Genomic DNA, 24,294 nt, shown 5'->3' with positions numbered 1-24,294 from the left:
TTATGTAGATCATAATTCCCTCTCCCAAAAACAAAACCCAACCTCAGAATCCTTATTCTGTTAGCTTCTCTCTACATTGTTCATCCAGTCTTATGGAAGGGCAAACATTTTAGCACCTGGGAAATCAATCAAACTCATCTGCATCAGAGGACTGCAGTCCAGACTTGAAGTGATTTCCCCCCTTCTTCAGCTGCCTTTCAAAGTCACTGAGCAGCATTCTTATCTCATAACACAAAGGCTTTGCTAACATATTCTATGTGTAATTTATCAGAAGGACTGGCAAGATGTTCAGGTATTAAAAAGGGGAGAGGGGAAGCAGTGGGCTGTGGCTGACTAGCTAAAGTCTTTAAAAGATTTGATTTTGCATACCCTCCTATTCCCTGTAGTCTCTGGATTTTTAGTTTATTAGTGACTCCGAGGAAACTATCCCTATCTCTTAATTACTCAAGCCAACAATAACTGTTCAATGTGCCCAATAGCACATTGAAAGTCACAAAGTTCACCTCTTGGCTTCACCTCAATTTAAAGTGTTTTTGAGGTTAACGGACCTGCAGCATTTGTAAAAATGCAAGAAAATTATCTGACACCATCAGTATATGGGTAGATTTTTTTTAAATGACTGTTGTTAACATTTAACTACATTTGGTCTTTAGCCAGGATGTACATTTGATAAATAATACAGAATTAAAGAAAGGAATGAAGGAGAAAGGAGAAGAGGGAAGGAGAATGAGTAAAAGGAGAGGAAGAAAAATAAGGAGGGGAAGTTAGGAGAAGAAAACAGAGAAGGGAAGAGGAGAAAGCTTTCTAATTCATTTAATATTCTGGTTAACAGAGAATCACTATATGTATTACAATTTTCAAATAATGAGACTACAATATAATGGCTATACTCCCTAAGATAAAACAACATTCTTTCTATATGTGATCTCTGTGTAAGACCAGATACAAACGAAGTTTCTCTTTTATCTTCCTATTCCCTTTTCTGAACAACTGAGAGGGGACCAGTTTTTGTTCTCAGTGGGTTCCTGCCTTGACCATAATCTTGAGATTGGCCAGGGTGCCACCAATAAAGAGACAATGAGCTCAAAGTGTTTTACAAAAGTAGTATAAATAGTCTTATTATTCACAAAACTAAATATTGCTTTATTTTCTTTTCTAATTTTCCTAGTAATTCCATAGCAATGAGGCTTGGAGTTCTTGATCGCTGACTGGCACTTTTAATTGATACAAATGAATTTTGTGTCCATATGGGCAAGAGAGCTAAACTATATCCTAAGATCAGACCCTAATAACATAGAACATATTTGCTTCTTTGACAATTTAGAAAGCATTTCAGGAACATAGTTCCACAGATCATTGTGAACTTCTCTACTAGACTATAAATTTCATGAGAATAGCAATTGTCTCTTGTCTAATCTCTACTTCCCACAGAATTTAATTTTTTTTAATTTTGTTTTTTTTATTCATTTGATATTTAAAAACAGAAGCCATTTGAACAAATCTTGTATAATCTTAATATGCACATGAAAATATTCTTTAGAATCAATGTTGCATTTTCTTCTTCCTAGTCATTTGGGAATGTGTATATTTGCAGGGAACATGGCAAACACCAAGCAACCAATAAACACAGAGGAATCATAAATTCTCTATATCTTTAAGTTGACTGAAGGTATGACCTGCTATAAAAATTCATCTATGAAACCTTTCTCATATCTTCATCAAGGGAATCTTCATTACAGGTACAGATTGCTCTTGTATAGATTTTACAGAACTGAGAATACAGGCATTTGATTTGGCAGCTACTAATGCTATCTCAGTACCTTTTAAAAAATATAATATAGTTGTCCATGATCTTTGCTATTTCTTTGGAATCGTTGCCAACTTGCGATATCCTGAATATCTGTCCCTGAGAATCTTCAAACATATTGTCACCTCTATCTTGCAATCTTTTATGTGCTTAATTCCAAACAATCTATTCATCTTGATTTTCTCCATCTGCTTTTTCTACTTTCTCATATAGTACTCCAGGTATGAAGACATTAAAATTATTGAAGTATTAAAATCCACATGCAATGGTTCTATCATCATCAATGATTGTAATAGATCATTGCTTCCATTTTACATCTGGTTATTGTCCTTCTTCTAGTTTGTCTACAAGACAAGCCTTGGGATGCCCTGTATTAGTTTCATTTCATGCCATGTTTTCTACTGTTTCCTCTTACCTTGCATTTTTTATTGCATTTATAATGCTTTAATACTGTTTAAAATCTGCCAGTGTTGCTTAATGTACCTCAGATGAGTATTTCAGACTGGTATTGCTTCTAGGCCATCATGCCTGTGTATTAGTCAAGGTTAACTGTTTTCTGAAAACATTTCTGGATTTTTTTGGCCTGCTTATTGTTTGTTCTCTTGCTTACCTGGTGATTTATTTTGATCAGTTGTACTTCTAAATGAAAATTTATTTTTAATATAAAAAATTAATTTTAAAAAGTCTATTTTTAAATCTTTAATAAGTTCCTTTTTGGTTTGTTTCAACAGTTTGAATAGGTCAGATTGTATTAGAAATAATTTCTTTCATTGTAGTCTTTTCATCTTCATTCATTTTTCTAATTCATCACCTTTTCTTTAGGCAGTGTTGTGATTTATACACAGTTGATTCTGAAATAACTTCCCATCAACACATGCATTATTGGTGGTTTCTGAATGGATCCAACCATTCTGGAGAGCAGTTTGGAACTATGCTCAAAAAGTTATCAAACTTGCATACCCTTTGATCCAGCAGTGTTACTACTGGGCTTATATCCCAAAGAAATCTTTAAGGAGGGAAAGGGACCTATATGTGCCAAAATGTTTGTGGCAGCCCTCTTTGCAGTGGCCAGAAACTGGAAAATAAATGGATGCCCATCAATTGGAGAATGGCTGGGTAAATTGTGGTATATGAATGTTATGGAATATTATTGTTCTGTAAGAAATGACCAGCAGGAGGATTTCAGAAAGGCCTGAAGAGACTTACATGAACTAATGCTGAGTGAAATGAGCAGAACCAGGAGATCATTATATACTTCAACAACAGTACTGTATGAGGATGTATTTTGATGGAAGTAGATATCTTTGACAGAGAAGATCCAATTCAGTTCCAATTCATCAATGATGGACAGAATCATCAATCCTCAGAGAATGGAACATTGGGAAATGAATGTGGACTGCTTGCATTTTTGGTTTTTTCCTCGCGTTATTTTTACCTTCTGAATCTGATTGTTCTTGTGCAACAAGAGAACTGTATGGTTCTGCACACATATATTGTATCTAAGATATACTTTAACATATTTAACATGCATGAGACTGCCTGCCACCTAGGGGAGGGGATGGAGGGAGGGAAGGGAAAAGTTGGAATAGAAATGAGTGCAAGGGACAATGTTGAAAAATTACCCATGCATATTTTCTGTCAATAAAATGCTATAATAATAATTTTAAAAAGAAATAATCTCCCAATCACTGAGAAGTTATTAAAAGATAGTGTTACTTTTTCATATTTTGTTCAGTCATCACCATATCCAGTGATTTCTGTCTCTCCTCTTGAAGATAATATTAATGCCTATAATAATGAAGATGGGACTGCTATATGGCACAGTGGATGGAGTGTCAGGCCTGGAGTCAAGAAGATCTGAGTGCAAATCTGACCTGACACACTTACATGCTTTGTGATGTTGAGCAAGTTACTTAACCCCCTTTGCCTCTGTTCCTCATCTATAAAATGAGCTGGAGAAGGAAGTGGCAAACCTCTCCTATATCTTTGCCCCAAAAAACACCAAGTAGGATCACAGAGAATTGAATATAATCAAAATCAACAATAGTTCTTTTCATTTTTTAATTTCAAATTATATTTTCTAGCTCAAATTACTTTTTGCTTTTTGTCTCTCTCCTGTATCTGCCTATGTTGAAGTAGTCTTGAAGTATTTTATTTTGATTTCATTTGGATCATCTTGCCAAGTTTTTTGTAGAGTTTCATCACATCTTTGTCCTTTTTAACAAATGTAATGAATAAGCTGTAATTATCTTCATGACAGTCTTTTGTTCTTGCTCATCATTAACACTGCGGGCCAAGGTGACCAATGATATGATATTTCTTATTGCTTTCAGAAGCATGACAAACCTAACTGTCTTTCACTGTCATCTCACTTTTACTAAAGCTCCCCACCATCTTCCCTCCCAAGCCTGGCACGTACTGCATTCACCTCTGCCTCTGTGAAGCCTTAAGCCTTCTTCAAAATTCAGGTCTTCAACATGAAACCTTTCTTGAATGTCCTAGCTAATATCTGCTCCTGTCTCAATCCCCATCAGAGGAACTAGGTACAGTGGATAGATTGCTGGGCCAGAAAGAGCTATGTTAAAATCTGGCTGCAGACACTTCCTAGCTGTACAATCCTGGGAAAGATACTTGACCTCCAATAGACATATAACAGCATCTACCTTCCAGAAATACAGTGAGGATTAATTTTTAAAGCCACTGGCACATAGTAGGAGCTTAATAAATGTTTGTTCCCTTCCCACCAAAAAACAAACAACTCTCTTATATATATTTTATATTTACTTACATGTGGACATATTTTCCCTAATAGAGTGTAAATTCCTTGAAGGTAACAACTATTTGATTTAGGATTTCGTATCTCTATCACTTTACACAGTTTTTGGAACATAAGAAACACTTAATAAATTCCTGGATTTTTTTTTAAATTTAACTGTTATTTCTTTTTATCTTCTGGTTTTGTTCATATGGAGAACAGTGATATTACAAAGATTCATTTCCTCTAGTGCTGTATTACTCATTGATGATTGGACAAAGTTCACATTTAGAATACCAACAATTAATGTTTATGTGTAATCTAAAAACTCTGTGACTCTTGGGGACCTTCTTTTAGAAGTATTGAAGAAAAACCTTCCTAACAAGCCCTACTTCATTCTAAAATTCTCCTATTCAAGAATCTTCCAAGAATCCCTCCTATCTGCTATAGTAAGATATCCACCTTCTCTAGTCTTTTAGACTATGCATAATATGGCTTCTTAACTTTCTCAAAGTTTCATCTTTTTCTTTCAGCTGTATTATGTTGCAATCAAGCAGCTTTTCTCCCTGCTCTTTGAACAAAGCATCCTCATTTTCACCTCTATATCTTTGTTCATGCAATCCATTCCACCTGAAAACCCTGTTCCCTTCTCTCTGCCTATCCAAACCCTACACAAACACATCAAGTACTACTTTTCCAACAAACATTTACCATACAAGTCTAACCCAGAAATGTTTCTCCCTTCGCCAACATATTATTACATTTAATCATATTTTATTTTATGGCTCTCTTCTATTTATGTGTGACATTGTCTCTTCCCTCAAAGGGAAAAAACTATTTTAAGTACCTTGAGGGAACTAGAAGGTATGGTGGATAAAGTTCTGAACTTGGTTAGGAATTCAAATCTGGCCTCAGCTAGCTGTGTGACTCTAGGCTAGTCCCTTAACTTTGTCTGCCTCTGTTTCCTTATCTGTCAAGTGGAGATAATGATAGCATCTACTTTTTAGAGTTGTGTGAGGACCAAATAAGATAAAAAATGTAAAAACCCTTTGCAAACTTCAAAGCACAATGTAAATTCTAACAATTATTAAATACCTTTTTGTAGCCCACTGTATGTAGTCCAGTAATAGGAACATAATAGGTCATCAAATATCTGACCAATAATTCTAGATTCTAAGCTTAATCGGAATAAGAGTGACATGTTATCTAAAATTTATAATGCATATGTGAAGAATAGACTGGAACTAAAGGGATCCTATGACATATTCTAGAAGTGTTTCTTGTTGGCAACCTGTTATGATATTGTCTACTAATCAATAATCTACAATATTTTAGAAATCCCATGGAAGAAAGTTTAAGAATAATTTAGTCCAGAGGCCAGAAAGGAGTGGCTCTTTAAATACTGACTTTAAGCTCTCTTAGCCAAAATAAATCTTATGAGTCCATACCTGATTGTTGACTCATCTCATTAATAACCCAGAAGCTCTTTTGAAACTCCTAGCCTGGAGGTGTGGAAATTCCAGCCTAGAACTGTCATGTTTCCTCTCTTCCCCAGGGCTAGCTGCTGCCCTCCATCTCTTCTACTGCCTCCATCTGTTGCCTCCTGTCCTATATACATCATCCCCTCAGGACCAGATTCTCCCTCTGTTGGAAAGTGACAATAAACCAATCTGATAAATGCATTGTATTTTTATGCTAAAGGGAGAAAGGTAGAGGAGGTCATTCTTAGGGTTCCTTCTCCAGCTACCAGGACACTCACCCAGATCATTCTGAGGTCCTTCTGAAGACAGCAGATTATTAGTTGGTCATTCTAGTCTGGTGACCCTCTAAAAGTTTTATTTGAATGTAATTTGTACAAGTTTTTTATTGTTTAGTTTTTTAAGTCATGTGTGACTTCATGACCCCATTTTGGAGTATTGTGAACAGAGATACCAAAGTGGTTTGCCCTTTCACTTATTTTACTGATGAGGAAACTGAGGTAAACAGGGTTAAGTAACTTGCCCAGAGTCACACAGCTAGTTAAGTATCTGAAGTCAGATTTTAACTCAGGAAGCTGAGTCTTCCTGACTTCAGACCTGGCACTTGATCTATTGCATCATTTTATATGTTACAATCATATAAAATTATACAATAGATACTAAATGAAGTGAAACAATTAGAAAGTATATAAATTAGTATAGATAAGATTGCTACAAAATTAGTATTGCATCAATTGGATTATTAGATTGTACAGGATATCATAGTGTGACTTTAAAGAGTCATAGTATGACTTTAAATTATTATAGTTTCTGTGACATTTTGTGCTTATGTGTGCTTGTTCATATACATTTGTGCATGTGTATATTCATGCATATAAATAGAAGTGTATATATATATACACACACATATATGTAAGTCCTTTAATAGATTATAGTATGAATATTCTAAGACTAAAAGAAAAAAACTCTTCTCCCTTGCTGATTTCTTTTTTAGCCCAACTTCCCCCGTGAAGGAAGAATTCTATACTAAACCCAAAATATGACCAAGTGGTCATACTTCCTTTTCATTTAAAGATCTCCAGTGACATAAGAGTTTTCTGTCCCAGAAGCAGCCTATTCTCATTTTAGAATAGCTCTAGTTGTTTCTTCCTTAGGAAAATTCAAAAGGACAGAAAGAATCACAGATAAGCAGGACAATGTTAAAAGTTATATGTTGAATCTATTATATATTTTAAAAGAATTGGTTTCTGGGATTCAGGATTTGTAGGGCATATAATAGCTTTTTAGAGTAGATGGTTTTAAAGCTTTGGAGTTTTTTCTTAATAAAATACATTGTATGTATATTTAGATATACATTGCAATACTGGCTAGCTTAGTGGATAGAATGCTGACTGAGGATTTTTGAACTGAGTTCAAATTCTCTCCCAGACTCTACGTGGCCCTGGCATAGAAATTTGCTATTCCACACACAATCCTATCCTTTTGTTCTATGAAGTATGTGAAAATGCTCATTTTATGTTAAATTCAAGATAACAATAAAAATTATGTATAGAATTCTTTCTTACATTGAATCCAAACCTGCTTCTTTGTAAACTTCTATTGACTGGCCCCAATTCTGTTCTATGCAGTCATGTTGAATAAATCTAATTGCTCTCCCACATGGTAGCACATCAGTCATTTGAAGACAGCTATCATGTTCCCTGACATGTCTTTTCCTAAATTATATATGTCCACCCCTTTTAGCTAATCCCATGGTTTCAAGTCCCTTTAACATCTTGGTCTTCCTATTCTGGATTCAATCCAACCTGTCAATGGCTCTCTTAAAGTGCAACTCAGAGGACTCAATGTGATATAATTCCAGATGTGGTCCCGGGCAAAAGATGGTGGGATTAGCACCTCCTTTGCTCTAGACACCATCTGTTAATGTTAATGCAAGGTTGCAAGGTAAATGCCACCTAAGATTAGGTTAGTTTTCTTAGTTAACATACAAAAAAATGTAGCATTAAAAAAAAACCCAATTGTGTACTTGTTTGTTTTCCAATTAACATAAGGGCAAGTTTGCTAAGTGTATGTAATATATATATATATATATATACACATATATGTGTGTGTGTGTGTATATGTACATTAAAATACCTATGTGAAATATCTATGTAAAATGCTTTGTCAACCTTAAAGTTCTATATAAATTTTAGCTATAATCTAATTATAACATTATATATGTTTCTATATATGTATGTATACAGCTATGTGTAAAGTGTTTTGTATATATTACAGTTCTAAATAAATTCTAGATACAATATGATGATATTATATGTATATATACATATTTATATAGAATATGAAGTTTACAATATACTTCAAATATGGATATATATACATATATATATACACATACACATATTTAATGTTATAGTTAAAATTTTAGGGTTATAAACATTTTATATATGATATTTCATTACACTCACCCTTTGAAGTAGGTGCCATTATTAAAACTGTTTTACCGATGAGGAAAATGAGTTATATGACTTGGCCAGGGCCATGCAGTATGTAGGAAAGGATTTGAACTCAGTTCTTCTAGACTCCTAGATTAGCACTCTATCCACTAATCTATGCAGTATTACAATGTATAGATAATGTATATCTAAATACACATATGATGTGTCCTATTAAGAAAAAAGTAAAACTTTAAAACAATCTACTCCAATAATCTCACATAAGCCCTATAAACTCTGGATCCCAGAAACCAAAATGTTTCCAAAGTTTAAGTGTGAAAGCAGCATCTGAGTTTCTCTTGCCTTCAGGGTACTCTGTGAAGATTACATCAAGTCTATCAGCCTGTGAATTCCAAACTGTTCCATGTCACTTTTCAGAATCATCATTAGCTGTCTTGGTTCCAGGTCAGTTTATTTTCCAGCTGGATACACTTTCCATTTTTCTTTTCTTTCTTTCTTTTTTTTTTAAACCATTCTTAATCTTCCCTGGAAAGGCCAAGGTGATTGTAAAAGGCAGAAGGAAGGTCTGGAAGTCAGAGATCAGCAATGGAATAAGTAGTGCCAGAGACTGAAAGGAGCAGTTCCCCTGAACATTAAATTGGGCAAATTTTTTTTTTAATGGAGAGAAGGATTTGTGTTACTTTTAAGATAACATATCTTGGCTATTTGTTTTCCAAATACTGTTTTTACTCGTATGCTTCTTTGCATTTAAATTGAAAGGATCCATTTTAATGCCCTTTACACAAATGTCCTTGCACACACACACACACACACACACACACCTGACAAAATATGAAATTTTAAGGCAAAATGGCAAGGGATCACTTACACAAGCCATTGCCATTTTCCACTGATGCTGAATTCTATTTAGCTGCTTGTTTTACCATGTGATGTGGCCTGTGGGATAAAAAAGTAATATGTGCTCTAGGAAAATTACAGAACGTATGAGCAGGAAGGCATCTGAGAGGTTAACAAGCCCAATGCCTTCTTTTTCATAGATAAGAAGACTGGGGTCTACAGAATGATGTGACATATCCAAAGTCCTACAGCTAGCTAGTCAGTGGAACACTAGCTCCCAGAATTCCTGGAAAAAGGACAATTTTTTTTTACATGACGGAAACCTTTAATCAGATCCTGTGAACTTTGAAGTCTAAGTAGAATTTGTCTCGTTACTTTTAAAGATAATGTACATGAGCATCTAGGCTACTCACATGGAGATTGTGTTTAGTAGATACCAGATAGACATGGACTTTGATCTTTGAGAGAGAGAGATACAGAGATGGAGATAAAAGAGGAAGAGAGGAAAAAAAGACAGAACCAGAGAGAGGAAAGAGATAAAAACAGAGATCTAAAAAACAGAGACAAAGATAGAGATCATATTTGGAGAATTGAAGGTTTGGGAAGTTTCAACTTCTGTGACAAAGTGACTCAAAATTGGTAGGAGGAACCCCGGTTATCAAAATTCAGATGAAGGTATAGCCGGACATCACTGCTTGCTAGTTCTGTTAAATTACATGCTTGCTGCTTCTCGATGTTTAATTTCACAGGTTCATCCTTCTATCACTCACCTTGGGCAGAAGCTTATGAAGAACAATAGACAATTTTTGTAGTAACTGAAGAAGAACTTGCTGGCGGGGGTGAGGTGCGAAGGATGGATATGGCGGGCAAATTACAGGCTTGGCTCCTCAGTCATCAGAATGGAAACATGTCTGTGAATCAGTGTATGAAGAGGATATTTAATAGGATAGAAAAAGTCATTTTAACACCTGTTTCCTGTGCAATTGAATTCACTAATGTCAATCACTCACCGCCTGGATTCACTCTCCAAGCATAAAATGATCTCATCTCTTTTCCTTTAAGATTCAAAACAGCAGAACAAGACCTATTTTTAACAGTGCTGGGAGGGGAGGGGAGATTCCACAACATTGTCATTTAGGAAAGTTTGCCTTGAAACAGTGAAGGGTACTGGTAAGCTGAACCAGAAGCCTCATTTGCCCATAGTCTGGCAGATAGTGTGTAGATGTGTAAACAAAACACACATAAGCAAAAGAGAGGGTATGAAAAATGAAGAGTATAGAAAGTTGAAACAGGGAGAGGTGAAATAGCATCGCCCTCTCAGTTACTAAAATCAGTGCTATAAATGCCACTGTGATGAGACCAAGACTTGGCCAGTGGTTTTTATTACAGTCCATTATGCTAATGGAAAAAAATTCATTTTGAACTGTAACTGTCTGTATTGACTTAGGTTAGATGGAAATTCAGCCTCATTTGTTGGGACAGAAGGGTCGACTTCAATGCCATGTAAAAATCAGGAGGCATCGGCTCATTGCATTAGGATGCTCCCTGTGGAACGGAGCATCGCTGATCTCCATCACACAAAGCCTCAATGTTGGTCTGTTTTCTCCTCTGCTTTTTCCTGTGGTTTTTTTTTTAAAGTTTGCATTTCCCTAGTGCATCATTTGCAGAGAATTTTATTTCATCAGAACCCATCTGAACTCAATTTTATTCCTTAAGGGAAAGAGCTATCATTGTTGAATTATTTCCCAAGAACCAATGAGTATAAAATTAAACCATGACTATGTTAGCCTTGGAAATTTGTGACCGCCGCTTTCCTTTAGGCATTCACACTTCTTAAGGATGAAATGGTGCAATCAGAATGCTTTTTTTAAAGTAAGTTTTCCTCATGCCTTTGTTTTTGTAACAGTTATTTCTAGATTCATACACACAAAATTGAACCCTTCTTTGTTACAATTGGAAACTGAAAAGCAAAAAAAGCATGTAACATTCTAACCCCACAATCCCCCACCGTTCACATTTCTCAGCAGGGTTTTGCCTTTTATAAACAAGCTTCAACCCTTTAAGTATCTTCTGCAAATACTGGCTGATTTAGCATTTGCTTTTTAAAAAAACATTTTGAAAGTGGGCTTCACTAAGGTTTACTTAAATAGCTTTATTCCCTCTCACTCTCCCTTAATTTTTAAAGATTTGTTTATATCAGAGATAATATCAAATTGAAATGTTTTCACTTTGAGATCTTAGATCAAATATGAGCTCCGACATTTATAACTTTGTGACCATGAGCAAGTCATTTTCTCTTTCCTAAATCTGAGTTCCCAAATTTATGAAATAGGAGTGATAAGACATACTACCCATCTCACACAACTAATGGAAGAAAAATGATCTGTAAACCATAATGCTCTCTACATAGGTGAGATGTCACTGATGTTAGTCTAAGTATTTTCATTTTTATGAGCTTGCTCCCAAGGAAATGGGTTTGCCATTCACAAGACTTCAGAAGGTCTGCTGCTTTTACCATTGTCTATGATTATGACCTGACTAAAAATGAAAAGTCTTTAGAGGAGGCAAAATGGCATTATCATTCATGTGGAACTTTCCAAGCGCTTGGGAACACTTAGGAGCCAGCTGCTAGAGTTGAGGTTAGTTGGATTTTATGTTTTTAGGTATTGGATCTTTAAAAGATATGAATCTAGTTCAGAGTTCTTATTCTTTTTTTTTTAAGTAAATATCATGGACCCTTATGCAATCTAGGAAAACTCATGGACCCCTTCTCAGAATAATGTTTTTAAATGTCTAAAATAAAATACAAAGGATTGCAAAGAAAACTAATTATAATGAAATATAGTTATCAGAATATTTTTTAAAACATGCCTGTGGATCCTAGATTAAGAATGTCTGTTCAAAAGAAGAGACTCTTCTATTTCCTGAAAAGCTCCCACTCTTAGAAGTTCATACCACGTATGCTAGAGCAATGGTATCCAACTCAAACAGAAACTGGGTCCACTTCACAGTCTGTAAGGATGTACATTAGCCACAATATGAACTGCATATTGATTTAGAAAACTATATATTAACATTATCTATGTTTTATTGTATTTTTATTTATTTGTGTTAAATGTTTGCCAGTTGCATTTTAATCTGGTTCAATCTACACTGGGGAGGGGATTGTGTTTGATACCTCAGCTCTAGAGCAAACAAGACAATGGTACTAGTTCTCCCCATCCTTTCTTGGGGTGCACATGTTGGAAAATCAGTTGACTATATGGTTATCCTCTGGGCTGCTCCGTGATTCTCTGACTCTCAGGTGCTACCCTAGAGGTGCCAGAACTTTTGATCACTTTAGTTGCATACACCTGGGATGGCAGGTGGTCCATGATGAATTTCACCATCACCACCACCTGGAGGCAAAGAGAAATTGGCAGAATTTTGCATGAGCCTGGTAACTTCTCCCACAGGGTCCATGGCCTGGGCACGTACCTCAAAGACTAAGGTATAATAAAATACTAGCAGCTGTTTTGTTTGTAGACATGGTCACCAAAATTCCCAAGTGACCACATGTAAGGTGTTAAACAGGCCTCATGTAGCCAGCAGCTGGGTTGTCCTGGCAGAGATGGAACACTGCCCACGGGGCCTCTCTAGGAAGCACTTCCAGGCACAAACGCATGTCAGAAAGAATGCCTTTGGATGCAGGGCACATGCCAGCTGGGAGATTGTAGCATGTACATGCTCCAGGCACAACGGAGACTGTTCTGCGCCTGGTTGGCAGGCTAGATCCCCGAGGTCTGGCTGAGCCTAAGTACTTGCAAAGCTTATGATCTTTGGAAACACCTATTAAGTTAATTCACTGGATTTGGGGTTTTCATTAAAGTGTACCCACCTGCTAGTTGTGGTGCCTGGGACGTAGGGGAGAATAAATTAACTGTCATATAAGAGCTAGAAGTTCTATCCTGCTGTTAAATACCAAACATTTAACAATTATTATCTCCTTTTATCCTCACAACAGTCCCAAGATAATAGAGATGCTAATATTCTCCCCATTTTTTCAGAGAAGATAAAGATTAAATGACTTGTTCTGAGGGAGAAAGCTACTATTTGAATCTAGATTTGAATTCAAGCCTTCCTCACTCCAAGTCCAATGCTCTATCCTATGAACCACCTTCAAAAAAGAACATCCAGGTAGCCTGGATGCTGGTTGGGTAGATCTTTATTTACTGGCTCTGACTTCAAATAATTCTCCCTCTAGTAATACTTTCTTTTCAATATTGAGTGTGCAGCAAAGTGTGTGCCATGTATAGAGTTGGTATAGCTCACTTGTAGTGTGATCTATAAAAAGATGGCTCCCACTATAATGCTGGATACATTAGTCTTCGCTATGAATTATTGATGAGAGTCTTGGATAGGTCAATAAAAAACTGAGGAAAAAAACACTCAAGTTCATTGAATGTGACTTCTTCTTCTTCTGGAATGCAATGGAATGCTTTGGGGTCATTGAACTGGTCAGGCTAGAGAGATATTGTCAGGGCTGAAAATCCAGAAATGAAAGAATAGTAATATCTCATAAACTTATTTCTCAATCCTTCATTTCTGTGGGGTTCCCAAAGTAACATACTCTCTACTTAATAAGAGTCCATTTGTATAGACCATCGGCCCATTATGGGCCTTGGGAATTCTATTCTTTCTCTCACAAACTGCCACTTTTCTAACTTGTCAATAGCTGATAAAAACAAATGGCTTGAACAATACTGGGTAGGATTCTAAGAATAGATAATAATTTCACTGAGACAAATTATCTGCATTGCTGTTGGACTACTTTCTAACAGTGGCTGGAGCTCTGAATTCAAAACTTAGAACACCATGGACTTCTGTTGAATGGCTTACAGAGCAGAGTTCAAATAGGGTCAAGTAGAATGTGTATGTATTTTTTTGAGTATGAAACAAGATTGTCCTGTGCAAGGAGGATATGGCCCAATCTCCCATTCCAGAGTTCAAAAAAGCAAACAGTAATACAATCCAAAGGTCAATAATAGATATGCTTGTGAAGCAAGATCCAGGAGAATAAAGGCAAATAATAATAATAATAATTTTTAAAAACAGTCTTTTAAAAAGCCCTCCATCTGAGTTCAGATATCCTGGGTGGAAAGCCAGTCCCTTTATCCCATGCAAAACCAAATTAAAACAACATAGAAAAAAGATTCACTTCAAACAATAATAGACATGAGAAAGAATTGGAAGACATCTTGAAAAAAAGTTTAAAAAGTTAGAAGACATGATTATGGACCCTTATTTTCCTCAAAACTTGGCAGGAGAAAGTTTCACTCATTGGGGGAGGATTTCTGTATTGCATTTTCCCAAGAAGTTGTGTGTGATAGTGCTTAATTACCTATCTTCTGAGGAGGTGAACTAGGTTCTGCAATACAAGAGATTTATCAAGCAGTAGAAGTTTACTAAGAGTGACAGAAACAGGAAAAAGTGACGTCTGAGTAGAGAATAATCAAGTGGCAAAAAAAAAAAAAGTGATCCCAGCTATCTGAGCCCCAGCATAGCATCTAGACCATGATAGCATATGCAAAAGCCATGGCAAAAGATTTCAAAAGTTATCTTGCCTAAGATATCAGCTATCTATCTTGAGGGAAAGTTATTCAGAAAGAAGGGCTTCAAACACATTTCACTAGAAATAATACTAGATCTGGAGTTCAAATATCAAGTCACTTGCTACCTATATTTAGGTAAGGCATCGTGTCTCAATTTACTCATCTATAAAATGAAGGGGTTATACTAAATTTAAATTTAGTCTCTAAATTTATAATCTTATGGATACTAAACCTCAACACATATAATGTATGAATTTAATTTAACTGTATCCTTCTTCTACAACATTAGAGATGCAGAAAGATTGAATGGGTTGTTGATAAGCATTTCTGAGAAAGGAAATAGACCAGCTATATGTAGGGAACATAGCCATCTGAGTCTATTCCTTATTATTTGTATTGCTATTCTATTTTAATTAAATGCCTTTGTTTTTGGAGTTATGGATGGTAAATGACTGAGGTCAGATTTAAATTCAGGTCTTGCTAAAAAAAAGGCACATTGATCCACTGTTGGTAGAGTTATAAACTAGTCCAATCTTTCTGGAGAACAATTTGGAACTATGCCTGAGGGGCTATAAAACTGTGCATACATACCCTTTGCCCCATTACTAGGTTTATAGCGCAAAGAGATCAAAAAACAGGAGGAAAGGACCTGTTTGTATAAAAATAGGTAGAGCAGCTGTTTTTGTGGTAGCAAAGAATTGGAAATGGAAGGGATATCTGTCAATTGGAGAAATGTTGAACAACTTGTAGTATATGATTGTGATAGTATACCATTGTGCTATAAGAAGTGACAATCAAGATTGTTTCCAAAAATCCTGGAAAGAGTTGTATGAATTGATGCAAAATGAAGTGAGAAGAACCAGAATAACATGATAAATAATAATAATAATTCTAAAGGATCCATCTTGCAAAATGTTATCCACTTCTAGAGAGAGAACTAATAAACTCTGAGTACAGATTGAAGGGTATTTTTTTTTACTTTCTTCATTTTTATTGCTTTTTATAGGGTTTTTTACAATACAAAATTATGTTTTGAATTACTTCACATGTATAAATGATATCTCATTGCTTCCCTTTTCAGTGGATGGAGGAGAAGAAGGGGGGAGGGAGAGAATTTGGAACTCAAAATTTTCAAAAATGAATCCTAAAAATTTTTAATGCAATTGGAAAATATTTAACTAAATAAGCAAAAATATAATTTATAAGAGTTAATTTAGGTCTTCCTGACTTTGGACCCAGCACCCTACTCACTATACCACCCAGTTGCCTCCATAAATAAAAAGAACATTTATTAAGCACTTTCTATAGGCCAGCCACAGTGCTAATATATGACAACCCAAACAATTTTCTAAGCCTGGGTATACCTAAGAGGGATGTTTTAATGACAATTCACATGACTCAAGAAATAAAACTGAAGCTACATAATTTTATTTTATACATATGTATGTCTATATACATATTTGTTTACATATACATGTACTATCTGTTTACATATATACACACTCAGATAGCATAGCCCTAGACTTTTATATCCAATCTGAATCTCTAAAATCCTAATGAATTATACTTAGAGTCCATACTGACAATCAAGATTCAGAAAGTTCATCAAAGACTGATCAATTCCAGACCTGAAGTCTCTGCCTCTATACCAGTGTCCAGAAATAGACATCAATAATGTCACTTCCAACTCAGCTGGACATTTCAAATGTTCTTAGTGTATTTGTTAATTTAATTGAAATGTAGCAGTGATATTCTTACCAGGCTGAATAAGTTTTCTGCTAACTTACCCTGGAAAACACTACAGATAAAAAGCTTCACCTGATATCCCTTGCAAAAGACAAGGTGTAGTAGAAAGGCTGATGAACTTGGAGAAAGGAAAATCTGTGTTCAAGTCTTGCTTCAGACACTTTCTAACAATTTCTGTAGACCTCAGTTTTTTCTTTTGTAAAATAGGTTACTGAGTGACTTTGTAAGTCCTTTTTCCAGAGCTAAACCTACAAACCCTTGCTTGCTATGCACATTCTCTAAAATATTGCCTGACACGAATTTAATGCAAAGTATTTTTCTCTCATAATACAAAAGCATCTTAAAAATCTATAGCTCTAATTTACTAATCTTGAAGGGAGAGACAGAGGTAGAGAAAAGTGACTGCCCTCATTAGCTCTTCCTCTCATAAATGAGAGCTCCCAGTTTTTATCCTTTGCTCTGGGTACTACAGGGGAGAAAAAAAACTCATCCAACTGATAAGGGAATTCTGATAGATAAGGCTCTGTTCACAGGTATGAACCAAGACTAGAACCCAGAATTACTGGTTTCATTTGATTATAAGCTCCTTGAAAGCAGGGGCTATCTTTGGCTTTTTTTGTATTCCCAGTACTTAGCACAGTATCTGGCATATAGTAGGTGCTTAATAAATGTTGTTTGACTGTTGACTAGTTTCCTGATTCCCAATCTAATGCTCTTTGTATTTTGCCATAATCTAAAATTACAAAATTGCACCCTTGTTTAAATATAGGAGGTCCAAAAAAGTTTTAGTGCAATTTTAATCGCTTAATACTACATTTAAACTTTTGGGACACCCTGTATAATCATCCCATAACACCCTTCCAATCATCCCTTGCCCCTTTCCCATCATCACACACAGTAAAGTCAAAGCTATTTTCCTTTTCCCCATGACCATCCACTCAAAACCACGTTTCAAGTTCTATTTCTTTTGAATTCTTTTTCCCCTTTAAACTTACCTTTATCATTCATTTGAACATGATTTCACCTGAATGTTTTTAAAAGTGTGTATGAATAAGATACCAATTTATCTTGGATACCAGACTTCCCCTAGGAATGTCTCTAGTCTTTGGACCCTCTCTGGAGATGAGTCTGAGGATAGTTTGCAGAAACTCCTTAAGAAATTATGGAAATAGCTTGGTGGATCAGTGGAATAGGTTAGCTATACATGACATATTAATCAATGACTATAGTAATCTAGTATTCAATAAACCCCAAAATTCCAGCTTCTGAGATAAGAACTCAATTATTTCACAAAAATTTCTGGGAAAACTGGAAAATAACATGTCAGAAACTCAGCATAGACCTACATCTCACGCACCATATCAAAATAAGATTAAAATGATTTGGGCATAAAGAGTGATACCATAAGCAAATTGGAACAGCAAGGGATAGTTTACATATCAGATCTTTGGAAAAGGGAAGGAGGAATTTATGATCAAAGAACTAGAAAACATTATGAAATGCAAAGTGGACAACTTTGATTCATTAAATTTAAAAGGTTTTACACAAACAAAACCAACACAAACAAGATTAAAAAGGAAATACAAAGCTGGGAAAACATTTTACAGTCAATCTTTTGATAAAGGTCTCATTTCTAAAATATATAAAAATAATTTCAAATTTATAAAAATACAAGCCATTTTCCAATTGATAAGTAATCAAAGGATATGAAGAGACTATTTTCAGATGAAGACATTAAAGCCATTTCTAGTCATATGAAAAAATACTCTAAATCACTATTGATTAGAGAAATGCAAGTTAAGACAACTCTGAGGTACCATCTCATACCTCTCAGATTGGCTAAGATGATAGAAAAAGATAATGATATATGTTGGAGGGAATTAGGAAAACTGGGACACTAATATATTGTTGGTGGAATAATGAAGTTATCAAACCATTCTGGAGAGCAATCTGGATCTATGCCCAAAGGGCTATCAAGCTGTGCAAACCTTTGGTCCAACAGTGCCATTACTGGGTCTGTATCCCAAGGAAATCATAAAAGAAGGAAAAGGACCCACATGTGCAAAAATATTTACGGCAGCTCTTTTTGTAGTGGCAAAAACCTGGAAAATGAGTAGATGTCCATTATGATATATGAAAGTAATGGAATATTATTGTTGTATAAAAAACAATGAACAAGCTGATTTTAAAAAGGCCTGGAATTGGAATGGATTTACACGTACTAATGCTGAACAAAACAAGCAGAACTGGGAGTACATTGTACACAGTAATAGCAAAATTGTTCAGTGATCAACTATGAAACACTTAGTTCTTCTCAGTGTTTCAGTGATCCAAGGCAATCCCAATAAACTTTGAATAGAAAATATCATCTGCATCCAGAGAGAGAACTATGGAGACTGAACGTAAATCAACATATGCCATGTTCACTTTTTTTTTCTTTTTCTTCTGTTTTTATTTTTTCTTGTGGTTTTTCCTTTTTGTTCCATTTTTCTCTCCCAATATGATTCATAAAGAAATGTGTATTTTTAAAAATTAATGTATATATATATAACCTGGAAAAAAGAAAACAATCCAAAAAAAAAAAAAGAAATTCTATTAATAACTATTTTTCCTAGTACTGAAGTGAGGGAAATTAAAAGGAAAGAGATAAAGAGATGGAGTATCCACTTTATGTTGTAATGAGGTCAAAACATGTGGTTTTCATCAGTGTTTTGTGAAATGTGGTATTTAACTGGACCTGGCTTCCATTCACATTCAGAAACTTGGATATAATGCAATGTCCATAACGACAAATGCAAAACTTCCTGAACTAGGTGTAAGGGCAAGTATCAGGGATTTGAAATCCTTTCATGATAGGGTAGTCAGGTTTTATTATTCTCTGGTTCAGGGTAAAAGCTCACCACAGTATTTAATTAAGCTAAGGAGAGAAAGAAAAAAAACTGAATTGATGATAATAGGGGACTATTGTGTGGTAAGCTGAAGAGATCAAATTACCCCACAGGTCTCCGGCTCAATACAGTGGAAATCTTTGTATTTCCAATATTCCCTCAACAGGGTTGAATTTTCTTACAAGTTACAATTGGCATACATTTTGTGCATATTTTTAAATTGAAGATACCAACAACAATAGATTGTGATGTATAACTGCCTCAATGAAATCCTCCTTTCCGGAGAGATTTTGAAATTATTATTGTAATAACTGACCTTTAATTCAATGCTGTGCTTTGCATAGTGCTTTATATTCATTATCTTATTTGATCCTTAAAGCAATTCAGTGGGGTATGTGTAAAAATATCTTTTTTTTTTTTTTTTTGCAGATGAAAAAACTAAACCTTAGAACTTAATTAAGTGATTTGTCCAGGGTCATGTACCTATTAAGTGACAGAGAGATAGAATTTGAACTCAGGTCTTCCTAGTTCTAAATACAAAAAGCTAGTTACTAGGCTGGGCTACCTCCAGTAAATATGTGAAAGTCCAGACCACCAAAAGTTGTCACAGTAAGAGCATTTTAATTCATATTCCTTTGTAGCTTCCCCATAAAGGGCCCAAAGGAGGGCTTTTTCACCTTCATTTCCTTGAGGAAATCTGCTCAGAAAGCTCCAACAGTTGCTTTGTTCGACTTTGAAATACCTTGGAGATCTTTTAAGATGGATGATTAAAATAAAAGAAAGAAAGAAAGAAGAGAAAGAAAACAGCTGATATTTTGCCAAAATAAATATCCGTTCAAAATGGAAGAGGCAACTTATCTAATCTGAAGGGGGCAACGTGGCTCTAAAGCTTCTTTGTTTGCTCTCCAGTGGCAAGCCGGTATGTGAAAACCCTTATTCAAAATAAACTTGACAGAGCTGCAGGAGGGCTCTGGTCCAGAATCCAAGAGATAGAAGGCTTTCCTGTCTTTCCAGATATTCTTGGAATGCTCTTAATAAGCTTGGAGAGGAGCTATTTATGGGGCTATGTGTTGTATTTTGTTGAGGTTTTTTTTTTTTTTTTGGTGGGGGGGGCAGAGTTCAGGAAAAACAGAGAAAGAAGGGTGGTTTTTAAAAAAAAAAATACCACAGCAAGGGGACATTGCATATGGTTCTCTTAAAAATGAAGATGAGGGCCCCAGAGAAGAGTAAAAACTATTAAACTTTTAAATATCATTTAAAAACAAAGAGAATCTCTTAATGGAAAAAAAGTTAACTTTAAACCTACTGTTGTCTCTGCCATGGAAGTGCTGGCCCAACACAGTGCTGGGCACCAAGAGGTTTACTTGGAGCAACTGAAAATAAAAGGATCACAGGTTTAGAGGTGGAAAGGACCTCATAGGTGGATTGACTTGTCCAAGATCTTCATCTTACAGGAACTTATAGCAAAGGAATGTCCGTCTCTACTAGACTCCATTAAAGGCAGCTAGATAGCCCAATGGATAGAGCACTGGGTCTGGAATTTGAAAGACCTGTTTCCAAATCTAACCTCAAAAACTTATTGGCCGTGACTCTAGGAAAGTCACTTTACCTCTGCCACATCAGTTTCTTCTACTCTAAAACAGGAATGAATTATATATATGTATGTGTGTGTGTGTATAAAATTATATATTAATATATAGATATAACATCCTCCCTAGAAGACATTATTACTTGAAGAGGGAGATTTGTCCTACATACAGCTCTCTAATGATAAAAGCAAGTCTTAGAAGGTAACCTAGGCCTAGACTTGAAGGACGATCTCATCAAGGCTCAGATATTAGTTCTCTATAATATTCTATTCTCCAGCATGAGAAAAGAATCAGTAACTAGAATTGTCAGGGCAGCTACTCTCTTGAGATATGGTTTGGGGAAACCATGCTGAGAGCCCAATGTGAACCTTTAAGGCCTAACTGTTAGAAGTTCAAATGTTGGAGTTCTTGTTCTTCTCAAAGCACAGCCTTTGAGGCTTAGAGCCCTCCGAATGTCTCCAAATCCAAAGGTTCTGTCCTTCAGCCTCTGCCTCTGCTTTCTTCAGCCTCCAACCAACACAGAGATGGAATATCTCTCTTGTCTCCTTCTGTTGGAGCTCGGCTAGCTTTCTGGTGAGTCTTTCAGACCAGCTTGGTCTCAGTGGGGGGCATGCAGGAGCCCAGCCACCAACCACAGTGGTGTGAGATGAAGATGAATCAGGTTGTCCACTGAACTCTCCACTCGTAGCTTTATCCTCTGAAAACTCTTCGTCTGCCACCAGCCAGCCAAGTGGAATATATTCTGCCTTGCCTTGGAGAGAGGGCTTCTGGCGTGATTCCGCTGAAATCCGTCAAAGTGCTCTGTGTCTGCACCAGAGTCGCTCCTCTCGAGTCCAGCTGAACTCTCTTCTGCGACCAGCCAGCCAAGAGGAAAAAATGTATTCTGCCATAGATGCCTCATCGCTGGCCTTTTATCTGACTCTTCTGAGAGAATGGGTTATGGGTTTTCTCCCATAGTGCTCTCTGGCCCAAAGAGCTTTAAGGGAGGTGTGAACTCCCTTGAAGTTAGAAAGTGTACTTTGTGAAGTTAGCATACTTGTGAACTCCAATGAGTAAAGATGTGAACACAAGGCTTGTATTAATTAGTTCTACTTAGTACCTTGTTTCAGGTTCTGGCCAAAATCTTCTTGTAAGATTAGATCAACTCTAATTAGTTAGCAGTTAGTAAGGATTCCAACACCTAACAATTCAATTTGAATATACATTCATACATACATATATATATATGTGTGTATATATATATACATATATATATATGTATATGTATATATATATATATATATATATATATATATATATATATATATATTTAAAAGCTGTTTTGAAGACTGAATAAGATAGTATTTCCAAAGCACTTAGCAAAGGGCCTGGAACACCATAGGAATAATAAATACTCATTCCTTCCCCCTAACCCTCTCACATTAAAAGGTATCAGGGTATTGATGATAAACCTTTGAGTCAATCTTCCTAGTTTTGTTTCATCCATAATGCTCAGTCTGATCTAAGGTTTTACTATTAAGTAAATTTATTTAATTTACTATTTAATTTTTACTAATTTTCTAAATTTACTATGAAGTAAGGATCCATTTAGATCTCTGGCCACTGGGCAAGGTCAATCTCACCATCTAGACCAGGGATAATCCAGGAAAAGGCTTCCTCTAGATTTGGGATGCTAAATCACAAAACTTTAGCATCAAGAAGGAGTCTTTTTATCCTTCTTTAAATTATCTATCTGATTTATAGATGAGAAAGAGAAGCTAGGAGAAAGAAGTACTTTCCCCAAGGTGCTTAAGTCAGAAAAAAATGGCATGCTTGGATCCCAACTCCAGATCTTCTGCACTCTAAACCAGTGCTTGGAACAAGGCCTGAGTAGGTTCTTTCAGGGAGTGGTAAAGAGAGCACTATTTCCTGGGGCATCTGATGTTGGTACTTGTCGGTTACTGGGAAACTAATCTTTATCATCTTCAAGTTGTTGCTGTTAAGACAAAATGAAAATTCTCTAGTACAGCATAATGTTCAGCATAATACCTAGAAGGGATTATCATATCATGTCCTGCCAAGTTGTAACTCATCCCCTCTCTCCACTTGAAGCACAATTTTTGATTTTTTTAAATTTTTTAACTGAATGTCAACTCCTGGAAGCATCCTCCCTAGAAGACATTATTACTTGAAGAAGGAGAATTTGTCCTACATACAGTCTCTAATGACAAAAGCAAGTCTTAGAAGGTAACCTGGGCCTAGACTTGAAGGACGATCTCATCAAGGCTCAGATATTAGTTCTCTATAATATTCTATTCTCCAGCATGAGAAAAGAATCAGTAACTGGAATTGTCAGGGCAGCTACTCTCTTGAGATATGGTTTGGGGAAACCATGCTGAGAGCCCAATGTGAACCTTTAAGGCCTAACAATTCAATTTTTTAAAAAGGAGTGTCTCTGTTCTCATCAATCAAGTTTTCATTTCCAATGGGCAATAACCTTGTAAGGCACTCTCAGGAAATCAGAAGCTAGGGTCCTGCGTGTGGAAAGTCAATATAGTATTTTCCATTGTCAACTTAATCTTACAGATTTAACAGGAATTTCTCCCTTCAGTGGATCTGAAGTTCCATATATCACAAGGGTGAGTAACATAATTTATCAGACTGACTTTGTCACTTAAAATGAAAAAGATATGTCTTGCATTTGCACTTATTAGAGGTACAATAGAATTCCTTACATTTATATAACACAATGATGTTATATGTTACAGTATCAGTGTTCAATATCATTAATTAAAAATAACTGACCTCTATTTTGATATTTATGATTTCAAAACATTTTAGTCATATAATCTCTGCAACAATCTTGTAATATCATGTCTCCTTAGTTCCATTTTACAGATAAGAGAATTGGATCACAGAGCTGTTAATTTGATATGCTTAAGGTCACAACATTCATAAGCATGCTACAATGGATAAAGTACTGGACAAAATGTGTGTCCATCCAATGGAGAATAATTGAAAAAAATTGTGTATACACAAATGTAAGTGAATGTTATTATATCAAAATGATGACTACAATGAATTCATACCAATCTGAGAAGACTTGCATAAGCCTATACAGAATGAAACAAGCAGGACTAGGAAACTATCATTTACAATGACCAAAAC

The 24,294-nt window shown here is 35.6% G+C and overlaps 1 long non-coding RNA gene across 5 annotated transcripts in view; it reads right to left on the bottom strand.

The window, feature by feature from the left end:
• The window catches only part of LOC127564563 (uncharacterized), a 262,634-nt gene that overhangs the window by 193,838 nt on the left and 44,502 nt on the right, over nt 1-24,294 (bottom strand). For all 5 annotated transcript variants that reach the window (XR_007954301.1, XR_007954298.1, XR_007954299.1 and 2 more), the window contains one exon: nt 10,104-10,244. This is a non-coding gene — a long non-coding RNA (uncharacterized LOC127564563). The remainder of the gene's footprint in view (nt 1-10,103; nt 10,245-24,294) is intronic.

Source organism: Antechinus flavipes, chromosome 5 (assembly GCF_016432865.1).
Source record: "Antechinus flavipes isolate AdamAnt ecotype Samford, QLD, Australia chromosome 5, AdamAnt_v2, whole genome shotgun sequence".
NCBI classification, from domain to species: domain Eukaryota; kingdom Metazoa; phylum Chordata; class Mammalia; order Dasyuromorphia; family Dasyuridae; genus Antechinus; species Antechinus flavipes.
Note: the sequence above shows the minus strand (reverse complement) of the source record. Positions and strands in the feature narration are given on the sequence as shown.